This window comes from Phyllobates terribilis, unplaced genomic scaffold, assembly GCF_046119375.1.
Source record: "Phyllobates terribilis strain yellow unplaced genomic scaffold, ASM4611937v1 Scaffold_4__5_contigs__length_816908805, whole genome shotgun sequence".
NCBI lineage: Eukaryota > Metazoa > Chordata > Amphibia > Anura > Dendrobatidae > Phyllobates > Phyllobates terribilis.
Genome location: NW_027362764.1, coordinates 450,744,594 through 450,761,429, shown reverse-complemented (window position 1 = coordinate 450,761,429; position 16,836 = coordinate 450,744,594).

The following is a 16,836-nucleotide window of genomic DNA, read 5'->3' as shown; positions in this document are numbered from 1 at the left end:
GTGCCAGCTCAAAGGAGCTCCCTGATAAGACACAGGTGGTTTGCATGCTGTGGTGACAGAGACTAAAGCAAGGCATACATGTTCTTAACCTGAGCACCACTTTATTATCTGAAAGCAAAGCATGAGCTGCAGTGAAGTGCACACCTGAAAAAACAGGAAAGATCTGAGCCTCCTCCTGATCCATTTTCTGCTGCGGTCTTGGCCTCTTCCCCCCGCTCACAAGTGATTTAGAAAGGGGTAACAATACATTGGGATCATGGGAACCATAGTACATGGTTCCCAGCCACCACTACTTTTCCAGGCAGACCATCCCTGCCCTGCACAAACATGTTACTTAGAAAATAAGATGTGCACTGTACAACGCGATCAGTGTCAAAGTGCACATAACCACCGATACGTGGATTAGTTAGCAAGGGCAGGGACATTATATCTCCCTAATTGCCCACTGGGTAACTGTAGTGGCGGCTGGATCTGAGGCAGAAAGCGTTTTGGCCCAGAGGATGTTTCTCTGTCCATTTTGCCTCCTCCTGCCCCTCTCCTTTCTCCACCATCTCCTCATCTGGTCAGCGTAACACCTGCACCACCAACTTCAGAACAGCCAGGGGGACAAATCCCACATAGCACAGAAGCTGTAGACAGTGATCAAACAGCATATCGATGAGTGGTTGATGCTGGTAAGCCTCAAGTCTGGCCTGGTGGTGTGCGATAATGGGCAAAATCTCAAAGCAGCTCTGAGCCTAGCTGGTTTGATGAACTTCCCTTGCCTGGCACATGTGCTGAGTTCAGAGGTGCAGAGCTTCCTGAAAGCAACACTTCTGCCTTTCCGCTCATCACCTCATATGTGACATACCAATAAGGTGTAACTCCACCTTGCATATGCTGGAGAGACTATGCATTACTATCCCACTTCTATACCTCCTTGAAAAACGCTTCAGGTGATGATTAATGAGTAGTGATGAGCGAGCACTAAAATGCTCGGGTACTCGTTTCTCGGGTCGAGCACATTGGAATACTAGGGTGCTCGACCTGAGCAATGAGCCCAATGTAAGTCTAAGACCCCTGGAAGCATTTCTGACTCCCAGGTCACAGCTGTTAACAACGTTGTCAGAGTATTACGCCACATTTACGGACTCACAATAAAACATTCAAAAACAAAACCAAAATGGATTTTCCTGGGAAATATGTTAAGGAACATCCTTTCCAGGGTACTGACTTGTATATAAGGCAAAATAAATAACCAAAACCAAAAATACTCCTCCACAACTTGGGCTATGTTCACACGTAGCGTTTTTGATGCGTTTTTGCACTTTTGAATTGCTTTCAACCAAGACAAACCAGGAAATGTCATTTTAACATTTTACAACTTTATCTGGCCATGTGGTGTGTGACACATCATCAGACACATGCTTACAGTGCTGAAAGGACATGGGAACAGCATGAGGAAGATCTCTGGAAGCATCTCTGACACCAAGGTCACTGCTTAAAATTGTGTCCATCATAATTGATCCTTGGTGCATGCGAAGATGCCTCCCGCCATGCACCTGTCGTTGCAGACTTGCAACAATCCCCATACACGTCTTTGTCCCACTGCAGCGTTCAGTTGTCCCTACCCCATTCCTTGGAATGCAAGCGCAAGTATGCAGGCAGCCACCCACCCACCCACAGGCTGCAATACTATGCTGCCAAATTTTTGACAGCTGCATGCACTTGAAATGTGGCCTTTTAGGCTCCAGGAGGCTGAAGCTTTTCACAACCTGATGCCGGCGGCGGCCCAGTGTCCAAACTCGGACCTCAGCTGCCAATATATTTCCCAGTAGCGCCTCCACCTTCCACAAGCACGAGTCCCACAACATTACCCGTGCCCTCCCCAGTGCACTTACTGGGAAGGACCACCTAACCACAAATACGTGGAGAGGTGAATGTGGCCAGGGACGGTACGGAGCCAGTCCACAACTTTTTTTGCTAAGAGTTGTATTTGGCTCGGTGAAAGGACTGGCATAGAGGGAAACCATATCTTCCCTGCGTGTCATTTCTCCCAGGAAGTCCTGTAATTGAGCTTGCACTTGAAATGTGGCCTGAACATTACTGTTGGTACTTTTCTGTGGGAATTTGCTTGCCTCCTACCAGCCTGGAACATTTCCAGCAAACTATGATACGACGCCAAGGTATTAGCATTGCCCCCAGTACCAGCAGTGAAGCCATCCCCAATTTCCTTCTCAGGAATTTTATTTGGTAGACTGAGTGGCTGCCCAAATACATTTTCACACAAAGGAGCTGAAGATAGAGTGGCAGTAGGTGCAAGTTTCTCCAGCCTGTTAGACATTAGAGGGTGAACGGCAGCACATTGGTTAGCACTGAAGTCTTGCAACACTGGGATCCTGGATTCAAATCCCGGCAAGGACAACATTTTCAAGGACTTTGTATGTTCTCCCCATGCTTGCGTGTGTTTCCTCCTCAGTAAAAAAGCAGCCAAAGAGTGTCCGGGAACCTTCCCACACACTTTTCTTAGCCAGGACTGCTTCTCAGCAGGATTGGACGGTCACAACCCTTGGCTTCTACCTCAGGAGAGTTCATGATAGCGCTAACTTTGCAGCTGCTATGGGGCTCTTGAGTGGGGGAGAAAGGTGAGCCCTCAGAATCAAATCCTCTGGTGGTCACAATGTTTTTCAATCTGAAACAACTTCTCAGTGGGAGTTGTATTTCACCACAGCCATATTCTTTAGCTCGGTGAAAGGGCTGGCATAGAGGGAAACCATATCTACCCCAGCTGTCATTTCTCCGTCACCAGGTTCCGCCCATTGTAACACACGACCATGCCTGGCTGTATGTTCAGCATTGAGAGCCACAGATCAGGCTGCTGTGTTACAGCTTTCAACAACTCTGCAGTGCTGGGTGGTTTGCCAATTAAGCATTAAGCATGTTATCTTCAGCACAGCCAGTTGCCGCTTGGCCAAGGCAGTTCTGAAGTGCTGTCAGCTTATGACTGATGTGATCTTTTCAGAGATGGAGGAGGAGGTGCATGAGCTGATAAATGTGATTACCTTGAGGTTAAATTGGTGACGCTGTTTTTAATACTAAAGAAAGATCCTATTGTTTTGTTTTTTTTACGTTATTTTTTAAGACAAATGCATTCACCGGGAAATGTCATTTTAACATTTTACAACCTTATCTGGCAATGTGGTGTGTGACACATCATCAGACACATCCTTTTTAATTTATGATGGAGGGACTCTGAAAGTCATAAAGCCTATTTTTACAGGGACATCAGAGGGCCCTTACTATTCTTAAAATGCCAGCAGTCGGCCGTAGCTATTGTTAGAGAGCCATCAGAAGGCTATGCTTTGTTGTTATTATTAACAAGTGGGTCTCCTATACTGTTATTGCATTTCCAGTGACTGCAAGGGATGCCAAAAATTTGGATGCAACCCAATACCCCTTTGAAGAGACATAGAGGAGGGTCTCAGTAAAAAAAATGTTACCATTATAAAGGAGCGGGTCTCCTATAAGTGGTAATGCCCATGCTGTGACTGCAAGGGCTGCCAAAATTTGGGAAAAACCCCACTAGGAATTTAAAGACACATAGAGCAGTGCCACAGTAACAAGTCTCCCATTAGAAAGGAGAGGGCCTGCTATACAGTTATAGAGTATGCAGAGAGTCCAACAGCTGACCAATTTTAGGAAAAACCCCACTAGGAATTTAAAGAAACAGGGAGCAGGGCCACAGTAACAAGGTATGACATGTTCCCATTAGAAAGGAGAGGGTCTGCTATACAGTTATAGAGTTTGCAGTGTGTCCAACGGCTGACCAATTTTAGGAAAAACCCCACTAAGAATTTAAAGAAACACAGAGCAGGGCCACAGTAACAAGTATGATATGTTCCAATTAGAAAGGAGAGGTTCTGCTATATAGTTATAGGGTATGCAGTGAGTCCAATGGCTGACCAATTTTAGGAAAAACCCCACTAAGAATTTAAAGACACACGGAGCAGGGCCACAGTAACAAGTATGACATGTTCCCATTAGAAAGGAGAGAGTCTGCTATACAGTTATAGGGTATGCATTGAGAAAGGAGAGAGTCTACCATAGTGTTTGCCTATGCAGTGAATGCAAGGGCTGCCAAAAATTTGAAGGTACTTCAATGCCCCTTGGAAGAGATGTGGAGGGGGGGCTCATAAAAAAATATTTCCATAAGGAAGGAGCGGGCATCCTATACTTGTAATGACCATGCACTAAGTGTATGGGCTGACAAACATTTACCCCTGGGGGGTATACATGAACATACAGCATAAAAAAAAATATTCACAGGCATCATAAACACCCTTTATAAAAATTATGTGGGTGTTGCATCATGGACCACGGTCACCCTGGTGATATGGTGGTGGAGGTTGAGGAGAAGGAGGAGGACAAGAGCAAATAGACAAAATCAGTAAGCATATACCCATGTGTGGGTGTGAAAAGGTGCATGGGAATACACCTCCCAAGAAAAGACACTGGATTTGAGTTTATGTTACGCTGCTGTCATTCAGTGGTGTTGAGAAGTCTGGCCGAATCCAGCCCTTGTTCATTTTTATAAGAATCAGCCTGTCAACATTTTCAGTTGCCCTTCCGCAACAAGGGCCTTCTGGTACTGCCCCATTTTTGTAGACCTGTCCGCCTCAGGAAAAGTAGATATAAAATTCTCCTTGTAGCGTGGGTCTAGAACTGTCACCAACCAGTAATGACTGTCACCCAAAATTTTGAGAACGCGAGGGTCATGGGAAAGGCAGCGTAACATAAACTCAGCCATGCATGTCAGACTACTAACAGGCAAGACTTCCGTGTCCTCACCAAGAGGATGAATGACCATGCTCTCCTCCTCCTCTCTGTCCTCTGGCCATATACGCTGAACAGACGGTATGACAGCTGAGCAGGTAGTACCATCTATAGTGCATGAAACTAGCTCCTGTCCTTCCTCCTCCTCCTCTTCCTCATTGTCACCCAATCCACGTTGGAATGAGATGTGGCTTAGCTGTGTGTAATCACCCTGAATGGTTCCTTGCTCCATCTCATCGTACTCCGCCTGCAATGCATCCTCTTTGATTGTGAGCAGAGAACATTTCAGAAGACAGAGAAGCGGGATGGTGATGCTAATTATGGTGTCATCACCACTCACTATCTTGGTGGAGTCCTCAAAGTTTTGGAGGATGGTACATATGTCTGACATCCATGTCCACTCCTGAGGTCTTATGTGTGGAGCCTGAACTGAACACTGACGGCCTTGTTGATGCTGGTACTCAACAACTGCCCTCTTCTGCTCACAAATCCTTCCCAACATCTGCAGTGTAGAGTTCCAACGCGTAGGGACATCACACACCAGTCTGTGAGCCGGAAGCTGCAAACGCTGCTGAAATACTGCAAGGGCGGCTGAAGCTGTAGAAGACTTTCTAATATGGACACACAGGCAGCGTACTTTAACAAGCAGATCCAGCAGCTCCGGGTAGGATTTGAGAAACCGATGAACCACGAGGTTAAGCACATGGGCCAGGCATGATATGTGTGTGAGCTCGCCTCGCCTCAGAGCCACCACCAAGTTCTGGCCATTGTCACACATGTCCATGCTTGGCTGTAGGTTCAGTGGTGTGAGCCACATATCTGCCTGCTCTTTCAGAGCTGTCCACAACTGTTCAGCATTGTGCGATTTTTCAGATAAGCATATTAGCTTAAGCACAGACTGTTGACGTTTGTCCGAAGCAGTGCTGCAGTGATTCCAGCTTGTGATTGATGTGGTCATTTCAGCGAAGAGGAGGAGGAGGCTGAGGCGGATGAGGTGCAGGAGCTGTAGACCGTGGGGGCAACCCTGATTGACCTAGGGCCCGCAATCCTTGGCATCGAGAGGAAGTGTTCAGTCCCAAGGTCCGACTGGGTGTCGGCTTCCACTATGTTAACCCAGTGTGCCGTCAGCGAGATGTACCGACCCTGCCCACAAGCACTTGTCCACATGTCCGTGGTTAGGTGGACTTTACCAGTAACTGCGTTGTTGACAGCACGGCTAATGTTTTGGGACACGTGCTTGTGTAATGCGGGGATGTCACACCGGGAGAAATAGTGGCGGCTGGGGACCGAGTACAGAGGGACGTCCACCGCCATCAGGTTGCGGAATGCTTCCGTCTCCACGAGCCTAAAAGGCAACATTTCGAGCACAAGCTGTCGTGAAATGTGAGAATTTAGTAGTGTGGCCTGTTGGGCATTGACTGCTTATTTGCACTTGCATTCCCAGGATTGGGGAATGGACAACTGAACGCTGCGCTCGGACAAGGGCATGGACGTGCTTCCTGATGCTGCTACTTGAGAGTGTGCAATGACGGGTGCAGGGCAGGAGGTGTCTTCGCATGCACCATGGACAGGGGTTTGGCTTGCATGCACAACAGCGGAAGAAGCAATGATGCCACCCGCAGACACTGTATTTTGACACTGGGATTTGACCCTCAAAGTCGGGTGCCTTGCTGCCATGTGCCTGATCATGTTGGTGGTGGTCTGCCTGGTCGTTTTGCCCCCCCTGCTGATGCTGGCCTGGCAGGTGGTGCAAATTTGCTTTGTGAGGTTATCGGCAGAGCCTTTAAAAAACAACCAGACTCGGGAAGACCTAACAGTTGTACTGGCAACTTCCTTCGTGTTGGTGTTACGGGGAACGGTTGCCTGCCTTCTGTCTGCAGCCACCACACTGCTTCTTCCTGCCTGTTGGGGTGCTCTGCCTCCCTCCCCCTGTATGCTGCTGTCCTCTCTCTGCATGTCTTCCTGCCAGGTTGGGTCAGTAACTACATTATTCACCACCTCGTCTTCCACTTCCGCACCCTGGTCTTCCTCCTGACTTTCTGGCAATTGCGTCTCATCATCGTCCACCTCTTGTGACACTTTCCTGCCGTCACCTTCGTGTGACCGTGGCTGCTCAAATATTTGGGCATCACTAAACGCGATCTCCTCTTGCCCCACTTCAAGTGGACCGGGCAAGAGGCCCGAATCTATAAATAGAAAAGTGAACTGCTCTTCAGAGTGTCCAAGTGTGGGATCAGTTGTCTCTGGGTACTCTGCATGGTGGGAGGAAGGAGGATCAGGGTGAGGAATATGCGGTACAGAATAACGGCTACTGAGACTTGAACGTGTGGAAGACAGGGTGGTGGTGGTGGTGGCTAAGTGACTGGAAGCATTATCCGCTATCCAACCAACAACCTTTTGACACTGCTTTGGGTTCAATAGTGGTGTGCAACGGTCCCCTAGAATTTGGGACAGGAAGGTCAGGCGAGAAGATGTGGGTGTTAGTTGTGGCACAATTTCGGCTTGACCACGGCCTTGTCCTCGGCCTCTGCATGCACCATTACCATCACGTCCAGTTCCCCGTCCTTTGCCACGTGCCTTGCCCATTTTAAATGGAGGACAGTATCTTCCATGCTCACTACAAATGACTGAGTTTGGAGCGAACTTATATGTGATCCATGTGATAGAGAAAACAAAGTTTTTAATACCTGGCCTGTAGGTAAGTTGTTTGAACAGCAAACTGCGGTAAATTGCTTCACTGACACACTAAAGGAAATTTTTATTCGAGGCCAGAAATGGCAGTATTTTCTGACAATATATATGTGATCCTTTTGACAGAGAAAACACAGATTTAAAAAGCTGGATTTCTAGCGCTCTAATATGGAAAGGACCTGGCTGTATTCTGCAGTGCCAACAAGCAAATGGCGCAGAAAAAAAGGTGTTCTCTGGATTGCTTTTTAAGCAAATAATGAGGATTAAGATCCAAAGAAAAGTATTCCTGGCCCCTGAGACCTGGGCCTTTGTATAATATCTCACAGCAGCAGAATTGGAATTGAGTCTCTTGTGCTACACTATATGCACTTCTGTCTGCTATATACACCGCCTGCCTATGCACCTTGCCTGCCTGAAATCTCTGCAGATAAATTAGTCTTCAGAAGGACTGTTTGTCAAGATGGATATGTGTAATGTACGATTTTTCTCCCTACTCTACCTAATACACAAGCAAATCTGACCCTGACACAGCAGCACCTCTCCAAAAACAAGCAAATGGCGCTGAAAAATGGTGTTCTCTGGATTGCTTTTTAAGCAAACAATGAGGATTAAGATCCAAAGAAAAATATTCCTGGCCCCTGAGACCTAGGCCTTTGTATAGAAATATCTAACAGCAGCAGAAGGCAGAATTGGAATAGAGCCTCTTGTGCTATATGCACTGAGGTCTGCTATATACAGCGCCTGCCTATACACCCTGCCTGCCTGATATCTCTGCAGATGGATTAGTCCTCAGAAGGACTGTTTGTTAAGATGGATATGTGTAATGTACAGTTTTTCTCCCTACACTACCAAATACACAATCTCTACCTGACACAGCAGCAGCTCTCCCTACACTGTCTGATCCGGAGTGACTGTGACGAGCATGGCGGCGCCAGGTCTGATATAGTCCTGATGACGCTGTGCGGCCAGCTAATCACTGCAATGCCCACAACCAACTTGACTACGGCATTACAGTGCATGGCAGGCAATCACTGCATGTTCATTGGCTCTCTAAGGAGCGCCAAACATGCAGGGAGGGCACCCGAGTTCCCACCCGAGCAACCCGGAAATACTTAGCGAGCGCCGAGTATCTCGAGCAGTGAGATGCTCGGGTAAGCACCGAGCAGTAGCAAGCATGCTCGCTCATCACTAATAATGAGTTGGTGGCATTGGAGGAAGAGGAGGAGAAACAGGGACCATTCACAGTATTATCAGGCCAGTGGTCCACACATGGCTCGGAGGGTGGATTACTCTACCAACAGCAGACAACTTTCCAGCCACGGGACAATTTTGGAGAATGAGGAGGAACAGGAAGTGTGTTCACAGCAGAGTGGCACTCAAAACAGGTCACAGGCTTCACAGGAAGTGTGGCTGAGGGGATACGGTGCATACGGATGATACAGAGGACACAGACGATACACTTCCCACTGAGGACAGCTTATCATTGCCTCTGGGTAGCCTGGCACACATGAGCTAATACATGCTGCTGTGCCTGCGCAATGACCACTGAGTTGCCTGGATTGTTATTAGTGTTGATTAATGGGTGCCACTCTGCTGTATCCTCACTACAAGAACAACGTACCTTCCTTACTTCTGTCACTGAAGCGGGATCAAAAAATGTGGGAATACAAGTGCACGCTGAAAGACACACTACTGATAGTGTTCCCACCTGACAGTGGGGGCTCAGTGGAAGAACAAGGCAGAGGAGGAGGAGAAAGTTGCCAACATGGCTGGCGCCCTATCAGCACCTCAGATGGGAGGGTTAGCTTTGTAAAAATGTGGAAAACTGTCCTCAGCTCACCTCAACATCCAGCACCACCATCTGATATGGTCAAAATTAACAGGAGGCAGCGTTTTACCAACATGGTGAAAAAGTATGTGTCCACATGTCTCCACGTACTGATTGTTGGGTCTGCCTCATTTTACTTCTGGGTATATAAATTGTACACATGGCCTGAGATTGCTCCTTATTCCTTGGAGGTGCTGGCCTGCCCTGAGGCAATTTTACTGTTGGAAAATGTGTTAAGCACAGCAGGGGGTGTGATTGTGGACAGGCGCATCCTTTTGTCCAGAGTCAACTTGGGCAATCTTACATTTATCAAAATTAACCAGTTGTGGGTCCCACAGGACTTGACAGTACATTTTGCTGAATAGAGAAGAACACCAGTCGCACCAACCCATTGTTATATTCCACTGCAGTTTGTTCATTCTATTTGTCATTCCTAATGTTTTGGGGCCTCACAAAAGAGCACTCCCACATAACCGAGTGCAGAGTACACACAGAGACTTTTTGGTAGAGTACAAACGCAAAACCCAACACTGTCCCTCACTCAAGCTGCGTCCTGTACCTACGCTAATCAGAGCAGAATGGCGATGCCATTCATGATCTGGCAGTTATACAGGTTGGGTCATGTGATGCGCCGGCCAACCACAGCCATGCCAATCCTTGACATGGCTGTGATGGTTCCGGAGGTACCCAGAGCCTAAAAGCTGGTTGATTGGCTGTGCTGTGCTGCAGCCTTTCAACAAACTTTATTAAGCATCCAAACACCAACAATGCAATGGACTTCATAAAAAAAGTCAGTGTGAGGAGTTCAGCACCTGACACTAGGTGTCCAGTATTTTCATCAGATGATACTGACAGTTTATGAGAAATATAACAAGATAGGACAAATCAAGAGGTGACTTTGCCTCAGAAATTTTTTTGAACGATTTTAAAAAGATTATGAATTGGATTGGAAGATGAGTCCCTCTCCCACGACTACCCCGTATACATGGATGGTTCAGTGAAACAGCAAATGGTCATTAAATCAGTTAATTTTGCCTTCTTTTGGGAATTGCTGTCAACAGATGACCTGAAACACTCTGAATTTGTCAATAAATGCATGGAAATAAGCTTGTATGCTGTGGAAGAGATTTATGTGAACAGAAGGAACACTCATTTCCATCACATGCAGAGTAAAAAAAAGTGTTTTTAGACACAGTACTCCCACAGTCAAGGGTGCAAAGTAAAAAAGAGACTTAAAAGCCCCGTACTCCCACAGACACAAGTGCAGAGTAAAAAAAATGACTTAAAGGCACACTACTCACACTGACCTGGATACAGAGTAAAAAAAAAGTGTTTTTTAGGCACAGTACTCCTACAGACATGGGTACAGAGAAAAATAAGTGGTAATTAGGCACAGTACTCCCACAGACAAGAGTGCAGGGTAAAAAAAGTGTTTTTTAGGCACAGTACTCCACAGACATTGATGCAAAGTAGAATTTTTTTATGAACATTACTCCCACAGACATGGGTGCAGAGTAGAAAAATTTGTTTTTATGCACATTACTTCCACAGACATAGGTACAGAGTAGAAAATTTAGTTTTTACGCACATTACTCCCACAGACACAGGTGCAGAGTAGAAAAATAAGTTGTTTTTCCACACATTACTCCCACAGACATGGCTGAGAGCAAAAAAATTTTTTTTACGCACATTACTCCCAAAGACACGGGTGCAGAGCAGAAGAATTGGTTTATAAGCACAGTACTATCACAGATATGGGTGCAGAGTAGAACAATTTGTTTTTACGCACATTACTCCCACAGACATGTGTGCAGAGTAGAAAAATTTGTATTTACACATATTATTATTACAGACACGGGTGTAGAGAAGAAAAAGAATTGGTTAGGCACACTTTACCCACAGGCACGGGTGTAGAGTTGAAAAAATAGGTCGCATGCATACTACATCCACAGACACGGGTGCAGACTATACACAGACAGGCTTTTTTGAAACCTGCAAACACACAAAACCTAATACTTTCCTTCACTCCAGTTGCATCCTGTCCCTATGATAAGCAGAGCAGAATGGCGGCGGCACCCGTGATCCGACACTTATACAGTCTCGGTCACGTGGTGCATCGGCCAATCACTGCCATGCCAATATTTGACAAGGCTGTGGTGGCTCAGGGAGTGCCCACAGCCTAAAAGTTGATTAATGGCTGCGCTGCAGCCTTTCAACAAACCTTATTCAGCAACCGAACCCAAACAGAAAACCAGATTTCCAGTTAAAAGTCCATGTTCGGGGTTCAGCACTGGAGACTAGGTTTCCGGTACTAACCCTGGACTTTACAGTTTGGGTTTGCTCATCCCTAGTCCCTAGGCACATGAATATAGAAGTTTGTTCTAGAAGTTTGTTCTTTCATGAGTTATGCTGTTCCACCTTATTGAAATCTTGCTAGTTTGAATATATACCATGAGGTTTCCAGTTAAACTTATGCCCCATGCTGTTTTCCAAAAATCAAGATTTCTGGTCAAAATTTCAAAGACTCATCAAGTGCTCCATTGCCCTGATCTTATTTAACATCAGCAGGCAATTATCAAAACAAAACGGCTACTTCAGATCATTGAAGAGCACTGTAGCTCAACCCTACCAATGTCTAAATGGCCTGAGTTAAAAATTAAACAAAAACAACTTCTAAAGGACTTTCATAAATCAAACGAGAGTTTGAAATGGAATAAGAATTTCTACTATTCACATGGGGGCTTTCCTTGATTTCCTTCCCATAATCATGGTTCTACATACTCTAGCAGCACTCTGCCAACTCAAGACACCATCATTTTTTCATAAGTGCAGCCAATGAAGGGGACCCATAAGAGAACCATTAGACAAGGCGTAGACACCGAAGATATGCAAACACGATTTGGATGCAAACACGATTTATCAATATTTTCATGAATCTCCACTCACCAGAACATCACAGACTGACTGTAAACCAAAGGCTTTCCTCCCCCTAGCTAAGCCTTCCATGCGGCGGCCGCAAAGCTTTAGAATTTTAGACCGATAAACCCTACATCTGCAAATTAATAGTGTTTGGTGACGACCTGACACGTGCTCTTTAAGTTTCCCCCTCCATTCTTCTCCCTTTCCATACTGGGGCACTTTTACTCACTGTTGTACCATACTGTGTCCCCCTTATTCTGTCCTGTCTCTATACTGGGCACTAACTTCATAATCTCTCCTCTGCATATTCTCACATTCTGGCTGCCCACTCTCTATACTTCCCTGAATACACACTACTGTTGTGCCTCTTCACACTTTTCCCTACCCATATTGATCCCTTACATATTCCCCCATGTTCTCCACTCATCCCATTACACTGTCCCCTAACATTCCTACTCATACTGCCCCCATATAAGTTCTTCCCCTGACCATATAAAACTCATTTGTATCTTTGGTTTCAATCAGAGCACATACCTCATTGCCTTTGTGGCACAGGTATAATGTCAGGAGAGTGATAGGTGACATGATCACGCAGTTGATGTTGCCTTGATCCAGTAGTCGAAAAATTCAATTTCATTCATACATGACTGATACAATTAAGTGCAGGGAGCCAGCTGTTAGTTTAACAGCTGGCATGGAGAACAAATCCGACTCCCATAGTGACAAAATGCCACTGACTGGGAGACATGTCAAATCGATGCATTGGACGATCTGATGGCACCTCTCTGCTGGTTGAGCTAAGGGCAAAAACCCCAATTTCCCCTTTTGGGAATGCCCATGATGAAATGGATATAGTGTTTATTTTATCTGTATTCTTATTTTTGCTGTGGATAAATAATGGATGAAAAGAGGCATGTTGAGTGCATGCTTCTAACTTTCTACATGGACTTTTAATTATTTTAACTTCATCACTCCCTTAGATCACCATTATTTTTTTAAAAAACGAATGTCCACGTTTATATGTTAAAGTGTTTGCTTGATGAAAATCATAGAAAAAGCTCACTGGGTTAACTGCTTTTAATTGTACAGTTCAAAAAAGTGCTGCTGAAAAGAGCACTGTATTTTTTGCAGATGTAATTTTCATGGAAGGGCCACAGCAGAAAGCACTGCTGCATAGAGATGCCCTCTGTTTGGAGATGTAGGTTGTGTATGCAACATAAATGTACACTGTGTGTACAATTATTAGACAAGTGAGTATTATCACCTTGTTTAATTTTGAATGTTTATTGGATGAAACATATCAGGCGATGTGCATTTGTGTAATAAGGGAGGGTGCATACTTAGGATATGAACACCATTTATCAAGGTGTGCAGAATTATTAGGCAGAATATTTTTCTCAGGCAAAATGGTCAATAAATGAGATTTGCCTGACACGGAAAAGTAGAAAATCCTTAAAAGTCTAACAGTAATAGTAATGCAGTACTCTTGAACATGCTAATATTTTGGGACATGATCTCTGAACCATCAAAAGCTTTATTGCAAATAGTCAACAGGGTTACAAAAAATATTTTAAGAAAAAAAGACCCACATTAACTGCCAAAGAATTGGGAAGTATCAATCGTGAAGCAACCAGGAAAATATTTTCCTCCAGTGCTGTCATATTTCAAAACTGCAACCTCCCTGGAGTGCCCAAAAGTACAAGGTGTTCAGTGTTTAGAGATATTGCAAAGTTGAGGGAGGCTGAAACCTGACCACTATTGATTAAGACTTATAGTTTGAAATGTCACGATGGGGCCAAGAAATATGTGAAGACAGATTTTTCAAAGGTTTCATGGACTGATAAGATGGAAGTGACTTTTGAGAGATGAAATGGATGGATCCGTTGCTGGATCAGCAATGGGCAAAGACCTCGAATTTGACTGAGTTGCTAGCAAGATGGAGATAGAATACTGATATGGGCTATTATTATTAAAGATGACCTAGTTGTACCCTTTTTGAGTTGAAAATGGACTCAAAATCAACTCCGAAACCTACTGCCAGTTTTTAAGAAGACACTTTCTTCAAGCAAAGGAAAAAGAAAAAGTCTGTATCTTTCATGAAAGCCATGATTTTTATGCAGAACAGTGCTCCATCACATGCATCAATGTAGTCTACTGCTAGGATGCCACTAAAGGCCTTAAAAATGAAATAATAATGACATGACCCCTTCCTCATCTGAGCTAAACCCTATTGAGATCTTGTCGGCCATTCTCAAATGGGAGATTTACAGTGAAAGAAAAGAGTACACTAGTACAACAGTACATTTTGCTTAGCACAGCACTTAAATCAGAATGGCAGCACAACACAAGTAATGTATAAACATTTGGCATGCTACACTTTTAACCTAGAACGCTGAACATTTGATTGGCAACTTCTACATGCAATGCTTGAGCAGGGAACCTCCATTCTCTATACCTACCCATGATTAAGCAGGAAGACCGCTCTAGATTTATGTACCTTTCATTATGTAGCAGTACAATATATAGAAACATTTCAATTCACAATAAACAGGGATCTGCGGGACTGTTTCTGATTATTGTTTACATGCAACGTAAAATGTATTTTTCATAAACACAATATATGCTATGAATCATTTATTCAATTCGGTTTGTAACACATTTTTAAATGTTTGCTCATCTCCTTTCGGCACATAAAAACAAGTTTAAACTTCCTACCATACTATATATATTGTTTTGTTTGTATACATCTTTCAGCCTAGAAATGTATTCATAAATGTATCACACTTAAAAGAATTGAGCTTTTATGTGTACTACAAATAAATTGCAGGTCAAAATATTAAAGGAAATTAATGATAATCTGGCAGCTGTGAAGCAGTAACCTTCCTCAGCCACACTACATCTGCTTGAGTGAAATAAATTTCTACAAAGTTTTCAAAGACATGAAACAGTAAAAGAATTTGTAAGTAGGGCCATCTGAAACAGTCAACATGTTCAAAAGGCTTCAAGAAATCTACTATAAATGACCATATCATGTATTATTTTCAAGAGTTTTTTTAGTGAGGAAAATATCATAAGCCAAAGGCTAGTGAAGCTCATAGAAAATATTGATGAAAAACATAGAATCTAAAGATCAAAGTTTTTGTTCTTAAACTATAAATCTTATACTGTTTACTTAGATCTCTTTTGATGGGCAATAAAACTTAAAAAATGAGGAGACAACATGTAAAGTATTAATTCAAAAGATACAGTCCATCTCATGTTTGAATCTGATAAGTTTGAGAAGTTGCCTCTGACTTCTTCTCAATTTAAATAACCAATTATAACCAGTTTCCGCTCATTAGAAGGACGTTGATTTGTTATTGAATGCCCTAAAGACGAGTCAAGATGACAACTAGAATTAAAATTAGAATTAGAACTATTTATTTATGTATCAAAGATCTATAAAAATAAAGGTAATAATACTTTTACTTTGTACTTTAAACTAGATGTCTACTACTGGACAACCTCTTATTAAAGAGGCCAAGGAGGGGAAAAAAATTGAATAAACTGATACCTCAGAAAGATGGAAAAAAAATTAAGGTAACTATTAAGGTAACTAACCTTTTAGAATGGTGACACATGAACCAGGGGTAAAGCAAAATAAAGTAATTATGCAGAAAGTATCGTCATAATGTTAGATATGGCAGTCAATGTTCATCAGGTTTGGAAATTTTAAATTAGACTAAAATTCTATGTAAAAAATGTATACATTGCGAAGCAGACCCACTACTCTGAATAACCACTGAATGGCTGCAGCACTCACTGTGATTAGGCCAATGGAGAATGGAGTACTGAGTGCAGCGGAGCTGCACTTGTCTAGAAAGTGAGTATCAAATTATGTATATATATCTTTTTACCTCCTCGGCCTCATTAATAATATTCTTTTTTGATAATGTTTATCATACTTAAGTACTATTCTTTTTCCCTTTTTCTACTTTAATATTATTCTTATTGTATGCATTGCATTTTTCAATTTGTCTATAACATATTTCTGTTTCATAAAACATACAATACTATAAATATCAAAGAAAATATATATATATAAAAACAGATTATACCAATAACAAAAAAATGCACTGAATAATAATGCTGATACAGAATATATAATATACAAATTAATATAAAACAAAGTTAAAGTTCATTAATTGGTGTCACCTGACACAAGCTGTAATATACCATTTTTTGTATCTCAGATGCCAATTTTGGTCTAATTTCCTTAAATGGTCCATACCTGACAAACATCATTTGCCCATCTAATAGCATTGGCTATTGTGAGGAGCTGGTCTTGTTCTAAAGACTATCAAACTTCTCCAGCACGGAGCTCCGCTTCCCTCAATCTTATTATTGTGTTTTATTAGAGATTTGCTTGCGGTGTTTTATTAATGTTCTATTTGCTCGTCAGTTTTTGTGCTTTAATTTCACTTGTAAATTGTCCAGCATTCCAGTAATCTCATCAGTATCTCAGGAGCCTTAAGCCATTGTTCAATTAGCGACTAAGCCCATTGTATGGATTGGGAAAGTAGATCCAGCGGAGCCGTCATCACAGG